This window comes from Dasypus novemcinctus, chromosome 14 (assembly GCF_030445035.2).
Source record: "Dasypus novemcinctus isolate mDasNov1 chromosome 14, mDasNov1.1.hap2, whole genome shotgun sequence".
In the NCBI taxonomy this organism is placed as follows: Eukaryota; Metazoa; Chordata; class Mammalia; order Cingulata; family Dasypodidae; genus Dasypus; species Dasypus novemcinctus.
Genome location: NC_080686.1, coordinates 33442297 through 33462691, shown reverse-complemented (window position 1 = coordinate 33462691; position 20395 = coordinate 33442297).

Genomic DNA, 20395 nt, shown 5'->3' with positions numbered 1-20395 from the left:
ATAGTAACTAAAAAAAAAATCAAATACCTAGGAATAAATTTAGCCAGAGATGTAAATGACTTATACACAGAAAACTACACAACACTGTTAAAGGAAATCAAAGAAGACTTAAATAAATGGAATAATATTCCCTTTTCATGGATAGGAAGAATAAATATCATTAAGATGTCTATACTACCCGAAGTAATACATAGATTTAATGCAATCCCAATAAAAATCAACACAGCATTTTTTACTGAATTGGAAAAACTATGAAATTTATTTGGAAGGGTAAGAGGTCCCAAATAGCCAAAGACATATTAAATAAATAAATAAATAAATAAATGAAATCAGAGCAATCACACTACCTGACTTTAAAACATACTACAAAGCTACAGTGGTCAAAACTCCACGGTATTGGCACAAGGATATAATATTGACCAGTGGAACTGAACTGAGAGTTATGATATAGATCCTCGCATATGCAGTCACCTAATATTTGACAAGGCCACCAAGCCCACTCAACTGGGAGAGAATGGCCTCTTCAACAAATGGTACTTGGAGAACTGGATATCCATATCCAAAAGAATGAGAGAGGAACACCATCTCACACCTTATATAAAAAACAACTCAAGATGGATCAAAGATCTAAATATAAGAGCCAAGACCATAAAGTCCTTGGAAGATAATGTAGGGAAGTATCTATAGGACCTTGTAATTAGCAAATGGTTTCATGAACTTCATACCCAAAGCACAAGCAACAACAACAACAAAAAAATAGATAAATGGGACCTCCTCAAAAGTAAAACTCTCGCACCCCAAAGGACTTGTCAAGAAAGTGAAAAGACAGTCTACCCAATGGGAGAAAATATTTGGTAACCATATATATGATAGGAGCCTAATATCCAGGATATAAAAAGAAATGCTATATCTCAAAAATAAAAAGACAAACAACCCAGTTTTTAAAAATGGGCAAATGATTTGAATAGACACTTCTCCAAAGAAGAAATATGAATAACTAGAAAGCACATGAAAAGATGCTCAATATCACTAGCTATTAGGGAAATGCAAATCAAAACTACAACGAGATACCATCTTACACACATTAGACTGGTTGCCATTAAAAAACAAGGGACTACAAGTATTGGAAAGGATGTGGAGGAATTGGAACCCTCAGCCATTGCTGGTGGCAATGTAGAAAGGCCCAGCCATTGTGGAGGACAGTTTGGAAAATTAACTATAGATCTGCTATATGACCCAGCAGTTCCACTGCTGGGTATATACCCAGAAGAATTCAAAGCAAGGACATGAACAGATATATGCACACCAATGTTCATAGTGGCATTATCCACTTCAGCCAAAAGTTGGAATCAACCCAAATGCCAATCAACAGATGAATGGATAAACAAAATGTGGTATATACACACAATAGAATACTACTTAGCTGTAAGAAGGAATACAGTACCAACACATGGGATAACATGGATGAATCTTAAGGCCCTTATGTTGAGTGAAGCAAGCCAGGCATTGAAGGACAAATATTGCATGACCTCTCTTTAATGAATTAAGAAAATTCAGCTGACTCAGAGAGCTAGAGTTTGGAAGATAGGTTTATAGGAAATAGAAAAGGTGAAGAGGGTTGTGAGCCAACACCACATGGGCAGTATCTATGATAAAGTGGAAGTGAGTAGTTGTGCAGTGAAGGAATATGGCAGTGGTGTAGGGATACTATTGGGTTGGGTGGTTCAACTTGACAGGGGACTAGGAAGGGGAGGATGAGTTGGACGGTCCATGGAAGGGTTGGGGGAGGGAGCAGTTGAACACTGGAGATTGGCAGGTACGTGGCTGAAGATACAATGTTGTGAAAACTCTTTTGGCAATATGACAAGGAAGGGTTACAGGTTTAGGTTGCTGAATGGGGGGCAGTTGGGACAAGGCGCACCTGGGGCAGTCTTCTAGAGAATATGCGAGCGGTCATTTTGTCATTGTGCGTTGTATCAGTGGGCAGGACCCACATAATGAGTGGGAAGGAGTTGGACTCCCATACTGGGGAGGCCCAAAATGTTCTCAAACAGAGGGGAGGGTGTCTCTTGAGAGCATGGGTGGTTCCTAATAGGGGAGAGCAGACTAGTGTGTCAAGTCCTCAGTATTATTACAAGTATCTATGAATCTTGTCCTTCAAGGAGTGAAGCCAGGTGGTTGTTGTGGGCCCCGAGGGGAGGTGGAGGGAGGAATAGAATAGATGGAAGAGGGGGTCTTTAGGGGGGAATGGAAGTGTTCTGCATGATCTTGCAATGATGGATGTAGGCCATGTTAAATTTCATTAAAAATGTATAAAAGTGTGTAGTCTAAAATGTAAACCATAATGTAAACTACTGACCATGGTTAGTAGCTACGTTTCAATATTTGTATGTCAGTAGTAACAAATGTACCATCCACATGTAAAAAGGTCATTAATAGGGAAGGGGGACAGAGGGAGGATGTTGGGTATATGGGAGTCCCCTATAGTCTGTGTGACTTCACTGTGACCTAAAACTTCTTTGAAGACATAATGGAAAAAAAGAAAGACATTGAGGAAGAAATGGAAGAAAATGCCACTGTATATACAGGACAACAGTTATTACAGTGATGAAAGGCAAAACATTTTTTAAAAATTTTTGTATTTTTCATTTTTTTTAATACCCCAACTTTTTTACTCTTAGTTTTAGTTTTTCTAAATTATTATGTAGTTTATTTCTTATGTTCAAGCCTATCATTACTATCTCATTTTCCTATTGAATTTGGCAATATTCTTGGCTTCATTTTTTAAGAACTTTTGAATCACAGAAGGGTTACAACTATAGCAAGAGAAGATCATTGGTGTGGGGTGTCAGTGATGGGAGATACATGGGAGGAAGTTCACCTGGGCATATATATAAGGTGTATAAATAAGTTCAGTTGTTCACAGGGCATTGCCAAAATGGGTAGAGATTCACACAACAACCAAAAGAGTACTGAATTCCCATCCTGGGGGCATTCTGCCACATTCTCTAATGGAACAACAACAATCCCCCAAGTACAGGGGCAATGACTAGTGAAGAAGGATGATCCATTGATGGGCCCTTGATATTGACGACTATACTTATGAGCCTTTTGCTCTTGAAATTGCAATTTAGCCTAATGTTTTAAGGTGCCTTAAGAATTACCTCCTGAGAGCCTCCATGTTGCTCAAATCTGGCCACTCTCTAAGCCAAACTCAGCATATAAATGCATTACCTTCCCTCCAGTGTGGGACATGGCTCCCATGGATGAGCGTCCCTAGCACCAAGGAATTACTACCAAGGACCAGCTGGTGATGCAACTGGAAAAGGACCTTGAATACGGGGGAAATGGTAAAGACAAATGAATTTATATGGCTAAGAGACTTCAAAATGAGATGGGAGGTCATCAGAGAGGTAATGCTTGTGCACGTCTCAGCAAAATCTCATAGACAGGCAAAGTAGATACTACCCCAGTGGGGCTCTTGAGGGTTCCTAGAGACACCCAGGTTCTACAGTCATGGCAGATAGCTCCGGAGACTGTTGCCTTGCCAGTGGGCCCACTTTGGAGTTTGTGCTCCCAAGTGTGACAGAGTTGGACTCAGATGTGACTTCTCCACACATGCCTCTTCTGTCACTTTTATTGAATCTATAGTTGGTGTTGAAGTTGGAAGGTGTATGTCCAAGAGATTTGAATCTCTGGCCTGTCTATGTGCCAGCTGGGCTCTGAGTTCCAGCATAATTGCAACAACTCTCCAGTTCATTGGACTCACCCAGGACAACTAACAAGGAGGTGATGATGGACAACCCCCATACCAAGGAACCGAGAAAGTCTACAACTGCCAGCAAGAGAGTCCCATCCATCAGCTATATGGGATCGAAGTCCCCTCTCAATTAGAGGTAGAGTGGGCATCACCATCCCAGAATCCTCAGGATTGGGGAATAAAATATGGACTACAGTCAGATTACTGGTATTCTACTATAGACTTATTGTGATTCTAGCGATGGAAGAAATTATAGCATTGATGTGGAGACATTGCCACTGGAGTTGCTGAAGGCAGGGAGAGGGAAAAAGGGGTATTTTGGGGACTTGGAATTTTCCTGAATGACATTGCAAAGGCAAATGCAGGACATTATATATCCTGCCATAACCTACAGAATGGAGAGGGAGAGAGTGGCAATGAAAATGTAAACTACAATCCATGCTGTGTGGCAATACTCCAAAATGTGATCATCAATTGCAATGAATGTACTACACTAAAGAAAGAAGTTGTTAATGTGGGGAAAAGTGGGAGGTATGGAGAGTGGGGCATATGGGAATCCCTTATTTTTTTTTTTAAAGATTTATTTATTTATTTCTCTCCCCTCCCCCCGCTCCAGTTGTCTGTTCTCTGTGTCTATTTGCTGCATGTTCTTCTTTGTCCGCTTTTGTTGTCAGCGGCACGGGAATCTGTTTCTTTTTTTGTTGCATCATCTTGTTATGTCAGCTCTCCGTGTGTGTGGCACCATTCCTGGGCAGGCTGCACTTTCTTTCGCACTGGGTGGCTCTCCTTACGGGGCGCACTCCTTGCATGTGGGGCTCCCCTACGCGGGGGACACCCTGCATGGCAGGGCACTCCTTGTGGGCATCAGCACTGCACGTGGGCCAGCTCCACCCGGGTCAAGGAGACCCGGGGTTTGAACCGCGAACCTCCCATGTTGTAGATTGGCGCCCTAACCACTGGGCCAAGTCCGCTACCCCCTTATATTTTTTACATAACTATTTATGTAATTTAAGTATCTTTTTAAAATAAACAAAGAATATATTTTTAAAAAAAGAAAAGAAAGAACTAAAGGATATGAGGAAAACAATAAATGTGGGTATCTCCAGAAAAATACTGGGATTACAGAACACAACATCTTAAAAAATTCCCTAGATGGTTTCAGCAGTGATTGGAGATGGCAGAAGAAAGAATCAGTTATCCCTAAGAAAAGATAACTGAAATGATTCTGACTGAGGAGAAAGAAAAAAGAATAACAAAGAATGGAGTATCAAAGACCTGAGGGACATCATTGAGTGTACCAATATATGCATTATGGGAGTTCCGGAAAGAGAAGAAAGAGACAAATGACAGAAGGAACGCTGAAAAAAAATAATGAGTTAAAAAAAAGCTTCCCAAATTTAATGAAAGATATAAATATTGACATTCAAAAAACCTAACAAACCCCCAGACAGGATAACTCAAAGAGAACCATGTCCAGACACATAGTAATCAAACTGTCCAATGCCAAGGATAAAAAGAGAATTCCAAAAGCTGCAAGAGAAAAACATCAAGTTATGTACAAGGGAATCACAATAAGACTAAGCACTGATTTCTCATCAGTAACCACAAAGGCAGGAAGGCAGTGGTACAAAATATTTAAAGTGCTGAAAGAAAACAATTGTCAACTAAGAATTTTATATCCCCCAAGACTTTCTTTCAAAAATGAGGGAGTAATGAATACATTCCCAAATACACAAAAGCTGAGTGAATTTATTATCACTAGACCTGCCCTACAAGCAATGCTCAAGGGAGTTCTTCAGACTGAAAGGAAGGGACACTAAATAGTGGACCAAAGCAGCATTTTAAAAATTTGAAAAAACAAAAACTTCCGATAAAGGTAACCATACAGGTTATTATAGATTCCAATACAATTTTATTGTATTTTTTGAAATGTAATGCCACTTCTTACTTCTTGCAGGTGCTAAAATTCAAATGCATAAAAAAGTAATACTAAATTGAAGATTTTGCACATACAATGTACAATAATACAATTTGTAACAAGTACCAAAAACAAATAGAGGGTCAAAGGGACATAGGAATACTGTATGTATATGCTGTTGAAGTTAAGTTGATATTAAATCAAATATCATTGCTATAGATTTAAGGTGTTAAGTTTTAACTTCATGGTAACCACAAAGAAAATAGATGAAAAATATAAGCCGAAACAAATTAGAAGGGATACAAAATGGCACATAAGAAAACCAAATAAATATGAAGTAGGTATTAATGAAAGAATTGAGGGTCAGAAAAGGAGTAAGACTAACAAAGACAAAAGAGCAAAATGGCAGAAGAAAGTTCTGCATTATCAGCAGTTAATTTAAATGTAAATGGATTAAACTCTCCAGTCAAAAGGCAAAGATTGGCACACAGATTTTTTAAAAAGCATGACACAATTATATGCTGTTTATGAAAGATTCACCTTAAATTCAAAGTTATAAGGTAATTGAAAGCGTAAAGATAGAAAAAAATATACTGCACAAGTAGTAACCAGAGAAAGCTAGGTAGCTATACTAATATAAGAAAAAATAGACTTTAAGTAAAAAACTGTTATAAGGGACAAAGAAGGTCACCATATATAGATAAAAGGCTCAATTCAACAAGAAGACATAATAATTAAAAATATATATGTACCTAAGGGATTAGGCAAAAAAATTTTTGTAGCAAATCTTGACAGATCTGAAGGGAGAAATAGATATTACTATGCTAATAATATGAAATTTCAATACACCACTTTCAATAATGATTAGAACATCTAAACAGAAGATCAAAAGGAAATACAAGACTTGAATGATATTCTAAACCAGAAAAACCATACAGGCATATATAGAGCACTTCACCCAATAGCAACAAACACACATTCTTCTCAAGTGCACATGTATCATTTTTTAAGATAGACCATTTGGTGAAACACTGAAAGCTTACTCCCTAAGATCAGAAATACGACAACGATTCCCACTATAACTACAATGTTATTCAACATTGACTAGGAGTCAATTACACAATTAACTAATTAATAACATCTTTGAAAAGGAAAAATTTGACTTTCCTTATTGGCACATGACATGATCAAGTAGAAAATCCTGAAAAAATCCACAACAGAGGCACTAAAGCTAATAATGAATTCAAAAAAATGGCAAGTTCAAGACAAACAGCAAAAATGTATTGTGTTTCTATACACTAGCATGAATAATCAGAACAGAAAATAAGGAAAAATTCCATTTACAATAGCAACTAAAAGAAATATTATATGAATTTAATCAATTTAATCAAAATGTAAAGAAAGTTTTAGAAAGGATGTTGAGAAACAGAAACACTCATCCATTGTTGGTGGGACTACAAAATTGTGCAGGTGCTGTGAAAAACAATTTGGCAGTTCTTCAGAAAGATAATTAGAGAATTATCATACTACCCCTCAATCTCATTTCTGGGTATATACCCAAATTACTGAAAGCAGGAACTTCAATGGTTATTTGCACACTGATGTTCATAACATCATTGTTCACAACTCCCAAAAGATGGAAGCAACCCAAGTCACCATCAACCAGTGAATAGATTAATAAAATTTGGTATATACATACGATGAAATATTATGCAGCAGTGAAAAGGAATGAAGTTCTTATACAAGCTACAACATGGATGAACTTTAAAGACATCATGGTGTGTGAAATAAGCCAGACAAAAAATGATAAATATTGTCTAAAATTATTGATATGAAATAATTAGAATAAGCAAATTAATAGAGTCAGAAAATAAAATACAGGTTTCCAGAAACAGGGGAGGTAGTAGGGAATGGGGACTTAAAGCTTAATTGGTACAGTTACTGTTTGGAGTGATGGAAAAGTTTTGGTAATAGAGAATGGTGATGATAGCACAAAACTGTGAATGTAATTAACAGCACTGGATTATGTATTTGAATATGGTTAAAGGGAGAAATTTTAGGTTATTTATATATTCCAAAATAAACATTTAAAAACACCTTGGTTGTCATCAAATTTCAGAATTCTGAGAGATACTTTAGTGTAACTGCCAACATTTACTGTCTTCTTATGCATTTCAGAACTGATATTTTCTTCTTAACCAGTTAAATAAATCTTAGATTTCAAAAAAAATTTTTAAGGCATACAATTTGGAAAGGGAGATATGATTGTGTACATAGAAAATCCTAAAAGAGCTATAAAAATGATACTAGAATTAATGAAATTTAGCAAAGTTGCAGACTACAGCTCAATATACAAAAATCAGTTGTATTTCTATATTCTAGCATGGACAATTGGAAAATGAAATTTTTAAAATAATACCATTTATACAATTTTCAGTACCATTGAAAGAAATGAAACACTTTGGGACAAATTTACAAAAAATACAAGACCTGTACACTGAAAACTATAAACATTGCTCAAAAAAATTAAAGATGTACATAGACGAGGAGATACTGGAAAACTCAATAGTGTTAAGATATAAATTCCCCCTCCCAAAATTTATGCATAGATTCAGTGCAAAACTAATTTTTAAAGTCCCAGCAGGCTCTTTTAAAAGGCTGATAAATTGAGTATAATATTCGAATGGAAATGTAAAAGATCTAAAGCAGTAAAAACAACTTGGAAGAAAAAATCAAGAAAATACTACTTATTCAATACTTAGAGCTACAGTAATTACAACAGTACAAGGGCCTAAATATCAACATATAAAATAATGGAACAGAAAAGATATTCCAATAATGGACCTGTATATATATATGGTCAGTTTTGGTTTTTTTCAAGCTACCAGGATAATTTAATGAGGAAAGGACCATATTTTCAATAAATTGTGCTAGGAAAACTGAAAGTCAATATGGGGGGAAAAATGAAACGAAACCATTACCTCACACTATTCAAAAAAAAATTACTCAAAATGGTATTATAGACCCAAATGTTAAAATTATTGAGTTTATAGAAGAAAACACAGGAGAAAATCTTTGAGAACTTAGAAGAGACACATGTTTTCTTAGGTAGGACACACAAAAAAAAGCATAAACTTTAAATCTTATTTATTAGTTGAACTTCATCCAAAGGTTAAAATAAGTCTCTTCAAAAGGTACCATTAAAAACCGTGAGCTTAGGGAATCGGATTTGGCTCAATGGATAGAGCATCCACCTACCACATGGGAGGTCCAGGGTTCAAACCCAGGGCCTACTGACCCGTGTGATGAGCTGGCCCATGTGCAGTGCTAACGCGCACAAGGAGTACTGTGCCACACAGGGGTGTCCCCTGTGTAGGGGAGCCCCACACACAAGGAGTACACCCAGTAAGGAGAGCCGCCCAGAGCAAAAAAAAGTGCAGCCTGCCAGTAGTGGTGCTACACACACAGAGAGCTGACACAACAAGATGACACAACAAAAAGAGACACAGATTCCCAGGGCTGCTGACAAGAATACAAGTGGACATAGAAGAACACACAGTGAATGGACACAGAGAGCAGACAATGGGGTGGGGGGAAAAGGGAGAGAAATAAATAAATAAAATAAAAATAAATGTGAGCCTACTAAACAGAACCATTGAATGGGGATAGAAGAGAGACAAGTACCTCAAGAAGAGAGAGACTGGGGAATTCTGGGAAGATGACATCACAGCAGGGCTCAACTCTCTCACAAAAACAACAGAGGAAGGGGGAAAAGCTATTTGAGGGAACTGCTTTGGGTGTCTGTAGACCAGGAGAGTATCACACATTGTCCAGGAGGGAGAGGAACAGAGAAACAAAGTGGCTGAAATGAAAACTGAGTTACTCGATACCACAGCTGGGAATAGCACCCATCCCCCACCCTTGAGGTGAACAGCCTGAGTAAAACCCATGGTTCCTAATGGCCAATTAAGAGGGGAAAGGACATCTTCCTCCCTGGGAGGAGGGAGGGTCAAGCAGAGGGTGGAGAGTGGTTTCTCTTCAGGGAGTTTGGGCAGTGGAGTCCATTCTGAATCTAGACTCTGGCGAGACCAGAATCACCAATGAGTGGAAGTTGAAAGAGATACCTCCATGGAAATGTTCACCAAAGAGTGCCATAGGCTGGCAGGCCAGGAAACTACAATAAGTTTAAAAAATATAAAAATAATAAGTTTTTTAGTGTGTCTCATGTACAGGCACTCTTGAATCTGGTCTCCACCCTATTTGTGGGTCCCTTGCCCTGTTTTAATAACTTACACTGGGCAATCATAAAGATTTAAAATAAGTTGAACCAAAAGTCAAAGAAGAGCTGTAGAACAAAACCACTAGGCAAGAGAGAGAAACTGACTGAGTAAATTCAGCAACATGTTCAATTGTCTAGGCATCAGCAAAAAAATATACAGCAATACTAAGAAACAGGAAGATACGCCCAGCCCAAGGATCAAATAGAAAATTCTGATGACACACAGGATTTAAGACAACTAATCAATGATAATCACACAAATCTCCTAAATCAATTCAGGGAGCTGAAGGAAACTATAGCTAAGAAATAAAGGGTATTAAGAAGACACTGAGGAAGCGGACTTGGCCCAGTGGTTAGGGCATCTGTCTACCACATGGGAGGTCTGCGGTTCAAACCCCGGGCCTTCTTGACCCGTGTGGAGCTGCCCCATGCGCAGTGCTGATGTGCACAAGGAGTGCCGTGCCATGCAGGGGTGTCCCCTATGTAAGGGAGCCCCACATGCAAGGAGTGCACCCCGTAAGGAGAGCCACCCAGCACAAAAGAAAGTTCAGCCTGCCCAGGAATGGTGCCGCACACACAGAGAGCTGACACAGCAAGATGACGCAACAAAAAGAAACACAGATTTCTGTGCCACTGACAACAACAGAAGCGGACAAAGAAGAGCACGCAGCCAACAGACACAGAGAACAGACAACTGGGGCAGGGGAGGGGGGAGAGAAATAAATAAATCTTAAAAAAAAAAAAAGACGACACTGAGTGAGTGTAAAGAACAATTTGAAAACCTGCAAAAAATAACAGAACTTATGGTAATGAAAGACAAAATGAATAAGATTAAAAATACAGTAGAGGGGAAGTGGACTTGGCCCAGTGAATAGGGCATCCATCTACCCCATGGGAGGTCCGTGGTTCAAACCCCGGGTCTCCTTGACTCATGTGGAGATGGCCCATGCGCAGTGCTCATGCGCACAAGGAGTGCTGTGCCACGCAGGGGTGCCCCCACATAGGGGAGCCCCACATGCAAGGAGTGCGAAAGAAAGTGCAGCCTGCCCAGGAATGGCGCTGCACACACGGAGAGTTGATGTAGCAAGATGACGTAACAAAAAGTAACACAGATTCCCAGTGCCACTGACAACAACAGAAGCAGACAAAAACAAGAATACGCAGCAAATGGACACAGAGAACAGACAACTTGGGGGTGGGGGAAGGGGAGAGAAATAAATAAATAAATAAATAAATAAATAAATAAATAAATAAATAAATAAATAAATGAAATATAGTAGAGGCATGTAACAGCAGATTTTAACTGGTGAATGACAGAATTAGTGAATTGGAGGACAGAACATCTGAATTTGAAGAAAAAAACAACAGGAGAACAGAAAGAGAAAAGAGAGGAAAAAATGGAACAGGGTCTCAGGATATTGAATGACAACAGGAAACTCACCAACATATCCATTGTAGGTGTCCAAGAAAAAGAGAACAGAAAAGAAACAGAAAAAAATATTTGACAAAATAATGACTGAAAATCTCACAACCCTTCTGAAAGACATTAATATCAATATCCAAGAAGGACAATGCACCCCAAACAGAATAAATCCAAGACACTACTATTCAGAAGGTCAAAAGACTGAGATAAAAAGAGGATTCTGAAAGCAGCAAAAAAAGAGCAAAGCATCACACACAAGGTAAGCTCAATAACACTTCAAAAGATAGGAGTAGAAGGAAATTTTCTCAACATGGTAAAGATTATAAATTAAAACCCAGCACTGGGAAGCGGATTTGGCTCAAGAGATAGAGCGTCCACCTACCACATGGGAAGTCCAGGGTTCAAATCCAGGGCCTCCCAACCCATGTGGTAAGCTGGCCCACACGCAGTGCTGATGCGTGCAATGAGTGCCATGCCACTCAGGGGTGTTCCCCATGGGCAAGGACTGAGCCCTGTAAGTAGAGATGCCCAGTGCGAAAAATAGTGCAGCCTGTCCAGGAGTGGCACCACAAACATGAAGAGCTGATGCAGCAAGATGATGCAACAAAAAGAGACACAGATTACTGGTGCCACTGACAAGAATATAAGCAGACACAGAAGAACACACAGGGAATGGTCACAGAGAACAGACAACTGGGGGAGGGAAGGCAGGGAAGGGGAGAGAAATAAATAAAAAATAAGTCTTAAAAAAAATAAAAAATAAATAAAACCCAGCACTAAAACTGTACTCAATGGTGAAATCTTTTCTGCTGAGATCAGGGACAAGACAAGGATGCCCACTGTCACCACTTGTTTCAATATTGTGCTGGATGGTCTAGCTAGAGCAATTAGGCAAGGGAAAAAAGTACCCAAATAGGAAAGGAAGAAGTAAAACTTCCACTATTTGCTGGTAATCTGATCCTATACCTAGAAAATCCTGAGAATTCCACAACAAAGCTACTAGAACTAATAGGCAAATTCATCAAAGTGGCAGGATACTAGATTAATATGCAAAAATCAGTAGTGTTTCCATACACTACTAATAGCAATCTGAGGAGGAAGTCGCAAAAAAATTTCCATTTACAACAGCAACTAAAAGAATTAAATATTTAGGAATAAACTTAACCAAGGACATAAAGTACCTGTGTTCAGAAAATTACAAAACATTGTTAAAACAAACTAAAGAAGACCTAAATAAAAGAAGGATATTCCATGTTCATGGATTGGATCATTAAGATGTCAAGTCTACCTAAACTGATTTACAGATTCAAAGCAATCACAATAAAAATTCCAACAGCCTTTTTTACAGAAATGGAAAAGTCAATTATCAAATTTATTTGGGGGAAGCGGACTTGGCTCAATGGATAGAGCATCTGCCTACCACATGGGAGGTCCACGGTTCAAACCCAGGACCTCCTTGACCTGTGTGGAGCTGGCCCACATGCAGTGCTGATGAGCACAAGGAGTGCTGTGCCACGCAGGGGTGTCCCCCACATAGGGGAGGCCCATGTGCAAGAAGTGCGCCCTGTAAAGAGAGCTACCCCACACAAAAGAAAGTCCAGCCTGCCCAGGAGTGGCGCCATACACACAGAGAGCTGATGCAGCAAGATATGCAACAAAAAGAGACACAGATTCCTGGGCCGCTGACAAGAATAGAAGCAGACACAGAAGAACACAAAGCAAATGGACACAGAGAGAAGACAACTGAATGGGGTGGGGAAGGGGAGAGAAATAAACAAATAAATAACTTAGACCTGAAATGATTTTTTTTTTAAATTTCTTTGGAAGAGTAAGGTGCCCTGAATAGCCAAAAATGTCTTTGAAAAAGAAGAATGAAGTTGGCGGATTCTCATTCTTGACTTTAAAGCATATTACTTAGCTACAGTGGTAAAAAAAAAAAAAAAAAAAAAAAAAAAAAAAAAAGCATGGTACTGGCATAAAGATAAAGATAGGCATATAAACCAATGAATTTGAATTGATGGTTCAGAAACAGACTATCACATCTATGGTCAAGTGATTATTTTTTGACAAGCCTGGATCAGAGCAGTCTATTCAGCAAATAGTGCTGGGAGAACTGGATATCGACAGGCAAAAAAAAGGAGAGCCTTTATCCTATACCTTATACAAAAATTAACTGAAAATAGTTCAAAGACCTAAATATAAAAGATAGAACAATTAAACTCCTAGAAGAAAATGTAGGGAAACATCTTCAAGATCTTGTGGTAGGTGGTGATTTCTTTAACATTATACCCAAAGCACAAGCAATGAAAGAAAAAAATAAATGAAACCTCCTCAAAATTAAAACTTTTGTGCCTCAAATGATTTTGTTAAGAAAGTGAAAAGGCATCCTCCTCATTAGGAGAAACTTTTCTGAAACCAAAAATCTAATAAGTGTGTGATCTCTATGTTATATAAAGAGAACATACAACTCAACTTAAAAAAACAATCAAACAAAAAATGCACAAGGGAGTGGATGTAGCTCACGTGGTTGAGCACCTGCTTCCCATGTGCAAGGTCCTGGGTTCAATCCCCAGTACCTCCTTAAAAAACAAAAAACCAACTCTCATTGGGGAGCAGATGTAGCTCAGTGGTTGAGTGCCTGCTTCCCATGTACAAGGTCCTGGACTCAAACCCCGGGATTCCCTAAAAAAAGCCAGGGGGGAGGGGAGCAAAGACTTAAATAGACATTTCTCCAAAGAGGAAATACAAATGGCCAAAAAGCACATGAAAAGATGTTCGACATCACTATTAGGGAAATGAAGATAAGATCTACAATGAGATATCATTCCAAGCCTTACAGAATGGCCATTATTTAAAAGGTGGGAAAACTACAGGTGCTAGAGAGAATGTGGAGAAATGGGAATACTCCTTCATGTTGGCGGGAATGTAAAATGATGCAGAATCTGAAAGACAGTTTAGCAGTTCTTCAGGAAGCTAAATATATAACTCCATATGATCTGGCAATACCACTACTAGGAATATATTCGGAAGAACTGAAAGCAAAGATGTATACAGACATTTGCCCATGGATTTTCATAATGTCATTATTCACAATTACCAAAAGATACAAATAACCCAAGTCCTCATCAACCAATGAAAGGATAAACAAAATGAAATGTATACATACTATGGAATACTATTCAACTGTAAGAAGAAATGAACTTGGGATGCATATGATAACATGGATGAACCTTAGGACATAATGCTGAATGAAATAAGCCAGACACAAAAGGACAAATATTTCACTAATATGAACTAAATACAATGAGTAAAGTCATGGAGTTAAACTATAGAATATAAGTTTAAAAGTAGGAGATAGAAAGTGGATTGAGAAGGCAGAACTGATTTTTAATGTATGTAGCACATATAACAGAGGGAATTATAAATGTGGAGAAATGGTTAGAAGTGATGGTAACACATTATAGTGAGTATAAGAAACACTGCTATTTATAAATGTGATTGTGGCTGAAAGAGGTAGTCTAGAGGGGTTAATGTCAATTGAAAGAAAGAAAGAAGACATCTAGGACTGTATAACAGTGATTTTGGTGGTGGGTGATGAGGGTGGTTAGTAATACAAATACAAGAATGTTCCTCCATTATAAGGAATTAAGAATATGAAGATAAATGAGAAAAATATACCTAATGCAACACAGAGGCTATAGTTAACAGTAATACTGGAATATTTTACAGCAATGGCAAAGAAGGTACTATATCAATATTAAGGGACAATGAGGGGGGTATGAGGAGGTATGGGATTTTTTCCTTTTGGAGTAATGAAAATGTTTTGAAAGGGACTGAGCTGATGACAGCATAACTCTGTGATGAAACTGAGAACCACTGAGTATATATTTTGGGTGGATTGTACAAGGCAGAGGACCGTATAACACAGTGAACACTGTAATAAATGATGGACTGTAGTTAAATTACAAATACGAGAACATTCCTTCATAAACTCTAACAAATATACAATACTAATACATTGTGTTAATAATAAGATGGTTTGTGGAAAAAATACACCAAATATATGCAATGGACTGTAGATAGCAGTAATATTACAACAATGTTCTTTCATCATTTGTAACAAGTGTGTCACAACAATGTCAGGTGTTGGTGGTGGGGTGATGTATGGGAATACTGTACGGTAAGCATGATTGTTTTGTTAACTCACAACTTCTCAAATTTAAAAAACTACAGGACAGTACAACTCAAACTGTGAACCCTAACAAACTATGGACTATAGTTAATAGACCAATATAATAATATTATCTCACCAATTGGATTAGCAAAGGTACACACTAAAGGGGAGGGCCTGACTTTTGAAGAAAGAAAAATGAGAGATATTTTTCACATATAAGGGGAGAACAGAAATATATAGATTCTCATGTAGTTGGACCCTGCATTGGTTCCTTCTCAGTTTGTATCCTGAATAAGTTAATAGTACTTCCAAGGTGCCCGGGGAGGTTGGACCCTGTGTATCAGAGCTCCAAGCCTAGCAAAATTATGTGCCTTGGAATCAAAGAAGAAGAGTCAAAGGACTATATGAGCGTGGATCATTGCCTTTTCAGGGATAATCAGTGTGGATAGTGACAAAAATTGTGATCTGTGCTGGACTTTGGGAATATTAAACCCTGCTCAGGGGAAAATAGAATGGATCTCTAAACTGACTGGAGTTTAATTTCCCACCACCCTAAGAGGAGAAAAGCTTCAAGTCAGTTTTAGTTTTTTTAAAGATAATGTTTAAAGTGATATTTCTTGTACATCTAAGCTTATGAACTAATAATCATAAGCACAACACATACAGCTAGTATGAAATAGGTAATGATGGTTGTCCTTATGTCTGTGTACAAACTTCTAGTTCTCTTCTCCTTCCAGGCACATGGATGGGCAGCAATTCTCCATCCACTTTGAAGTCAGACATTCCCGTGTGACTTGCATTGGCCAATAAAATGTGACTAGATACAAAATATATCACATCTCATGATTTACTATGTTCCCTTTTCCATGCAGTCATGAACACCTGTCAAAATGGAACCTCTGTCAATCTATGCTTCTGAGTGAATACAATTAGCAAAGATCCCACCAACCTTTTTTGGACATTTAGCATGAGTGAGAATTAACCTTTTGTTGTGTTAAGTCACTGAGATTTGGGTATTCTTTATCACTGAAGCATATTCTAGACCAATATATAATAAATGCATTGATTACACAAATTTATACACTAATATTCTTAGAAATATAAAGTTCTGATGGTATTTTTAATTTTGAAAATATCTGAAATTAGAAGTTCTACCTCGATGAAGAGATATACTGTTAAAGCTGGCTTATGTCTATCCTCTAGGAAGTACAAAGAAAAATCGGTAAGTATTAATAAAGAGTGCCAAAAGAATGAAATGGAACTGTTTCTAGTGAACCACTGCACTAGATTTTAAATCCCCATACCTTTACATGAAGACCCAAATGCTGCCTTCTTTCTAAACCTAACAAATATTCTTAAAACAGAATCCTTTGCAACCAGTTGGCTCAAGGACAAGTTAAATGGCTGCCTTTATGCTGGGCTTTAATCCCAAATAATACAATGACACGCTCATTTTGTCCATTCACTGCCTTTGTAGGCAGTAAATAAATCAGTGTTTTTGACCCCGAACACTTCACCTTTTTAACTGACAAATGAAAGTTAGAAATGGTATGCCAACATTTTACCATGAAGATATCAATTTCCTTCCCAGAATCTGATCCAGACACATTCTAAAAGATTAACACACAAAAATTAATCAGACTTTTTCTCCCCTTTCCAGAAACGCACAAACTTGAGGCCTCTTTACAACCACCAGGATCATCCAATTTTGCATGTGGAGCTTGTTAAAGACTAAGCCAAAAGAAAAGTCAGCCTGAAGGGAAGAAGCAAAAAAAAAGAAAAAAAGCTCCTGACTATGGCCAGTAGATTGCATTCAATTAACTTCTTTCAGGCATAATCCCTCATTGACAGAGCCAATTTGTTAATGTATGTTCTCTGACTTAATTAGGCCATAGACTTGCTACCCTGCATAGCATTATATCTGTAGACATGCCAAATAATATTCCTTTTTTGGGCAACTTGAACTAAAATCCCCTCAAAGACATTTATAAACTGCTTACCTCTCACCGTATCTATTGGTCAGCTCTGTTTATGACCACTCAAAGAGCATTTCTGAGCACTCACTAATCATAATATTGGGGAGTTTTACAAAGTCACAAGACACAATCTGTTATAGAATAATGACTATGTAGTAGATTTATCACAAAATGACATTTTCCATACATGCACAATCTTTTTTGTGAATATTTTCATGATGTATTTATTTCCAAACCAACGGACAGAGCATTAAGAAAATAATAATTCTCAAAACATTTATTCAACTGAAAGCAACAATGCTTTATCCTAACCATTAAATCCTTTAAACTTCATACCAAAATATTTCCCTTCACTTCATGCCTGGTTAGAAAACTAGGAAAATGGGAACATTTTGAAATCTTAAATACTGAAAACTGCAACCCATAAATTAAAAATCTAGGAACTCAGGAAGTAGATTTGGCTCAACTGATAGAGCATCCGCCTACCATATGGAAGGTCCAGGGTTCAAACCCAGCGCTTCCTGACCCATGTGGTGAGCTGGCCCACACGCAGTGCTGATGCACGCAAGGAGTGCTGTGCCACGCAGGGGAGTCCCCCACGTAGGATAGCCCCACATGCAAGGAGTGCACCCCACATGGAGAGCCACTCAGTGCAAAAAAAAAAAAAAAGCACAGCCTGCCCAGGAGTGGCACAGCACACATGGAGAGCTGATGCAACAAGATGATGCAACACAAAGAGACACAGATTCCCATTGCCACTGACAAGAATGCAAGTGGACAGGGAAGACACAGTGAATGGATACAAAGGGCAGGTAAGGGGGAGGGGGGAGGAGGAAAGGGAGAGAAATAAATTAAATAAAATTTTAAAAATCTAAAAAAAAAAATCAAGGAACTGATTTTGCTGCTTATCTTTCCATAAGATTTTTTTTTTTAATTTTTGAAACACTGGTATGTAAAAAAATTGCTAAGGAACATTTTTTTAAAATACAAAAAAATCTTTTTAATTGCTGCAATATTTCAGTATAATGGTATGAACAAGAGCTAGCATTATCAAGGATATTGTAGTGCATCAAAATGAAACCTTACACAGCTTACATTAGTAAACTCCCGTTGGTGTCACAAATATAATGAGATTCCTGTTTTCTTTGCTTGTGGAGGCTGTGATAACCAAGGTATTTCATGGTGTTTTAAACTAAATTGGATTGCCAAGAAATCTGTTTCTCCCAACTGTCCCTGTCTGTTACTACATTGAGTAATTCAAAATCATCAAACGTTCATCACAAGTTGAAATTCAAACCCAGTAGGTTTCTTTGTATGGAGTTTTATCCCAAGCATGCAACACTAAAAAGAAATATGCATCATTATCCTTGTGTTTCCTTTCATAAATCTTTCATGCAGTGATTAGCAAATATCCAGGCAAATGGCAAATACTTATTAAGCATTTACAATGTTTCAGTTATGCTAGGCTGTGGGGATAGAAAAGATTATAAGACACAGTCCTGGTCTCAAGTTGCTTATAGTCTCATAGAAAAAACATAATTTAACTATGCAAAGACAGAGGCTTTTTCATGGTGCTATATTAACTTCCCATGTATAATGGAAGCTTGGTACTTGCTAGGACCATCTTAAACATAGTCTAACTATAAAAGTGCTCAATAGTACATTATACAAGGCAGAGAAAATATTTTTATTTCTTTTATCTAAATTCCATTTCAAAAATTTTCTTGTTTTTTTTTTCTCTTTTGATAAACAAATTTTTATTTTTTTAAATTGATTCTTGGGGTGCCTTGCCACAAGCCTGGCAGGCAGAGGTCCCTGGAGCTCTGGGGCTGGGGCTCTAAGACCAGGTGCTCTAGGGTGGAGCCAGTCCTTTTGCTTCAGAACTGATTAAAAACCTTTCAAAAACACTGTGTCCCCTGCACATTTTTAGTTGATATGTAAACATGTGTATGTAATTTCTGGCAGATTGTATATTATAAATGGATTTGATCTTTTTTTTGTCAAATCCTGGCAAGTTTCTCATTAGGTCCTTTGATGTATACAAAAGGTTTGCCATTTAACATAAAGGGCCAAGCCAGTCTTTAACAATGAAATAAGACTTATTTTCTGTCTGAAAAATGACCTGCTTCATTTTTTTCCCAGATAAAATAAAAGCATTAATTTGCAGTATTGAGATAAAGTTCTTATTAAGGAATTCTAAACCTACTCCTATGCAAGCGATAGAAGGGAGAGAGCTGAGTCAATAGAAGGGCTGACAAGGGTGAGGGTGGGAAAGATGGATTGGGATAGCGTGTGGATGGATAGAGAGATGGAAAACGCAAAGGGGTTAGGCTGCACTTTTGTCCCCAGCTCCTGCGATATTCCTTCCTGCATTTTGGGTGCCCTAGGGAGCCCAGAGGCACTCTAGAGGCTTTTAGGTCCTGTAGTCCAATCGGGGAGGGTAAGTACAGGAAGGGAGAGGTGGGAGAAGTTGCAGGTAGTAGGAGGTGGCAGGTGGGAGGGGAGGGGGAAAAATTGATTCTTGCAAAGATCTTAAAAAGATTCATGGTTTTTTTTCCCCAAGGTCCTAAAATTCATGCTGCAGCAGTATTGGATACTCTGCTTTACCCAAATCTCTGGAAACAAGGTTTGATAGTGAGAACAGGGTCACTGAAGGTCAGTTCACAAGGTATTAGCAGGCAGTGTTAAGTTGTACTTCACCTACTACATCCTACGTACTTTCTTCTGAGCTAGTCTAACCTTACTTCACTTATAGGCTAATGTCATATGCAAGCCAGATTAACTAAAACAGTCACTTGGTCCATACATAACAAGCATATTATTTTTTATGTATATTAACAGCCTTTTCTCTTCTACAATCACTAT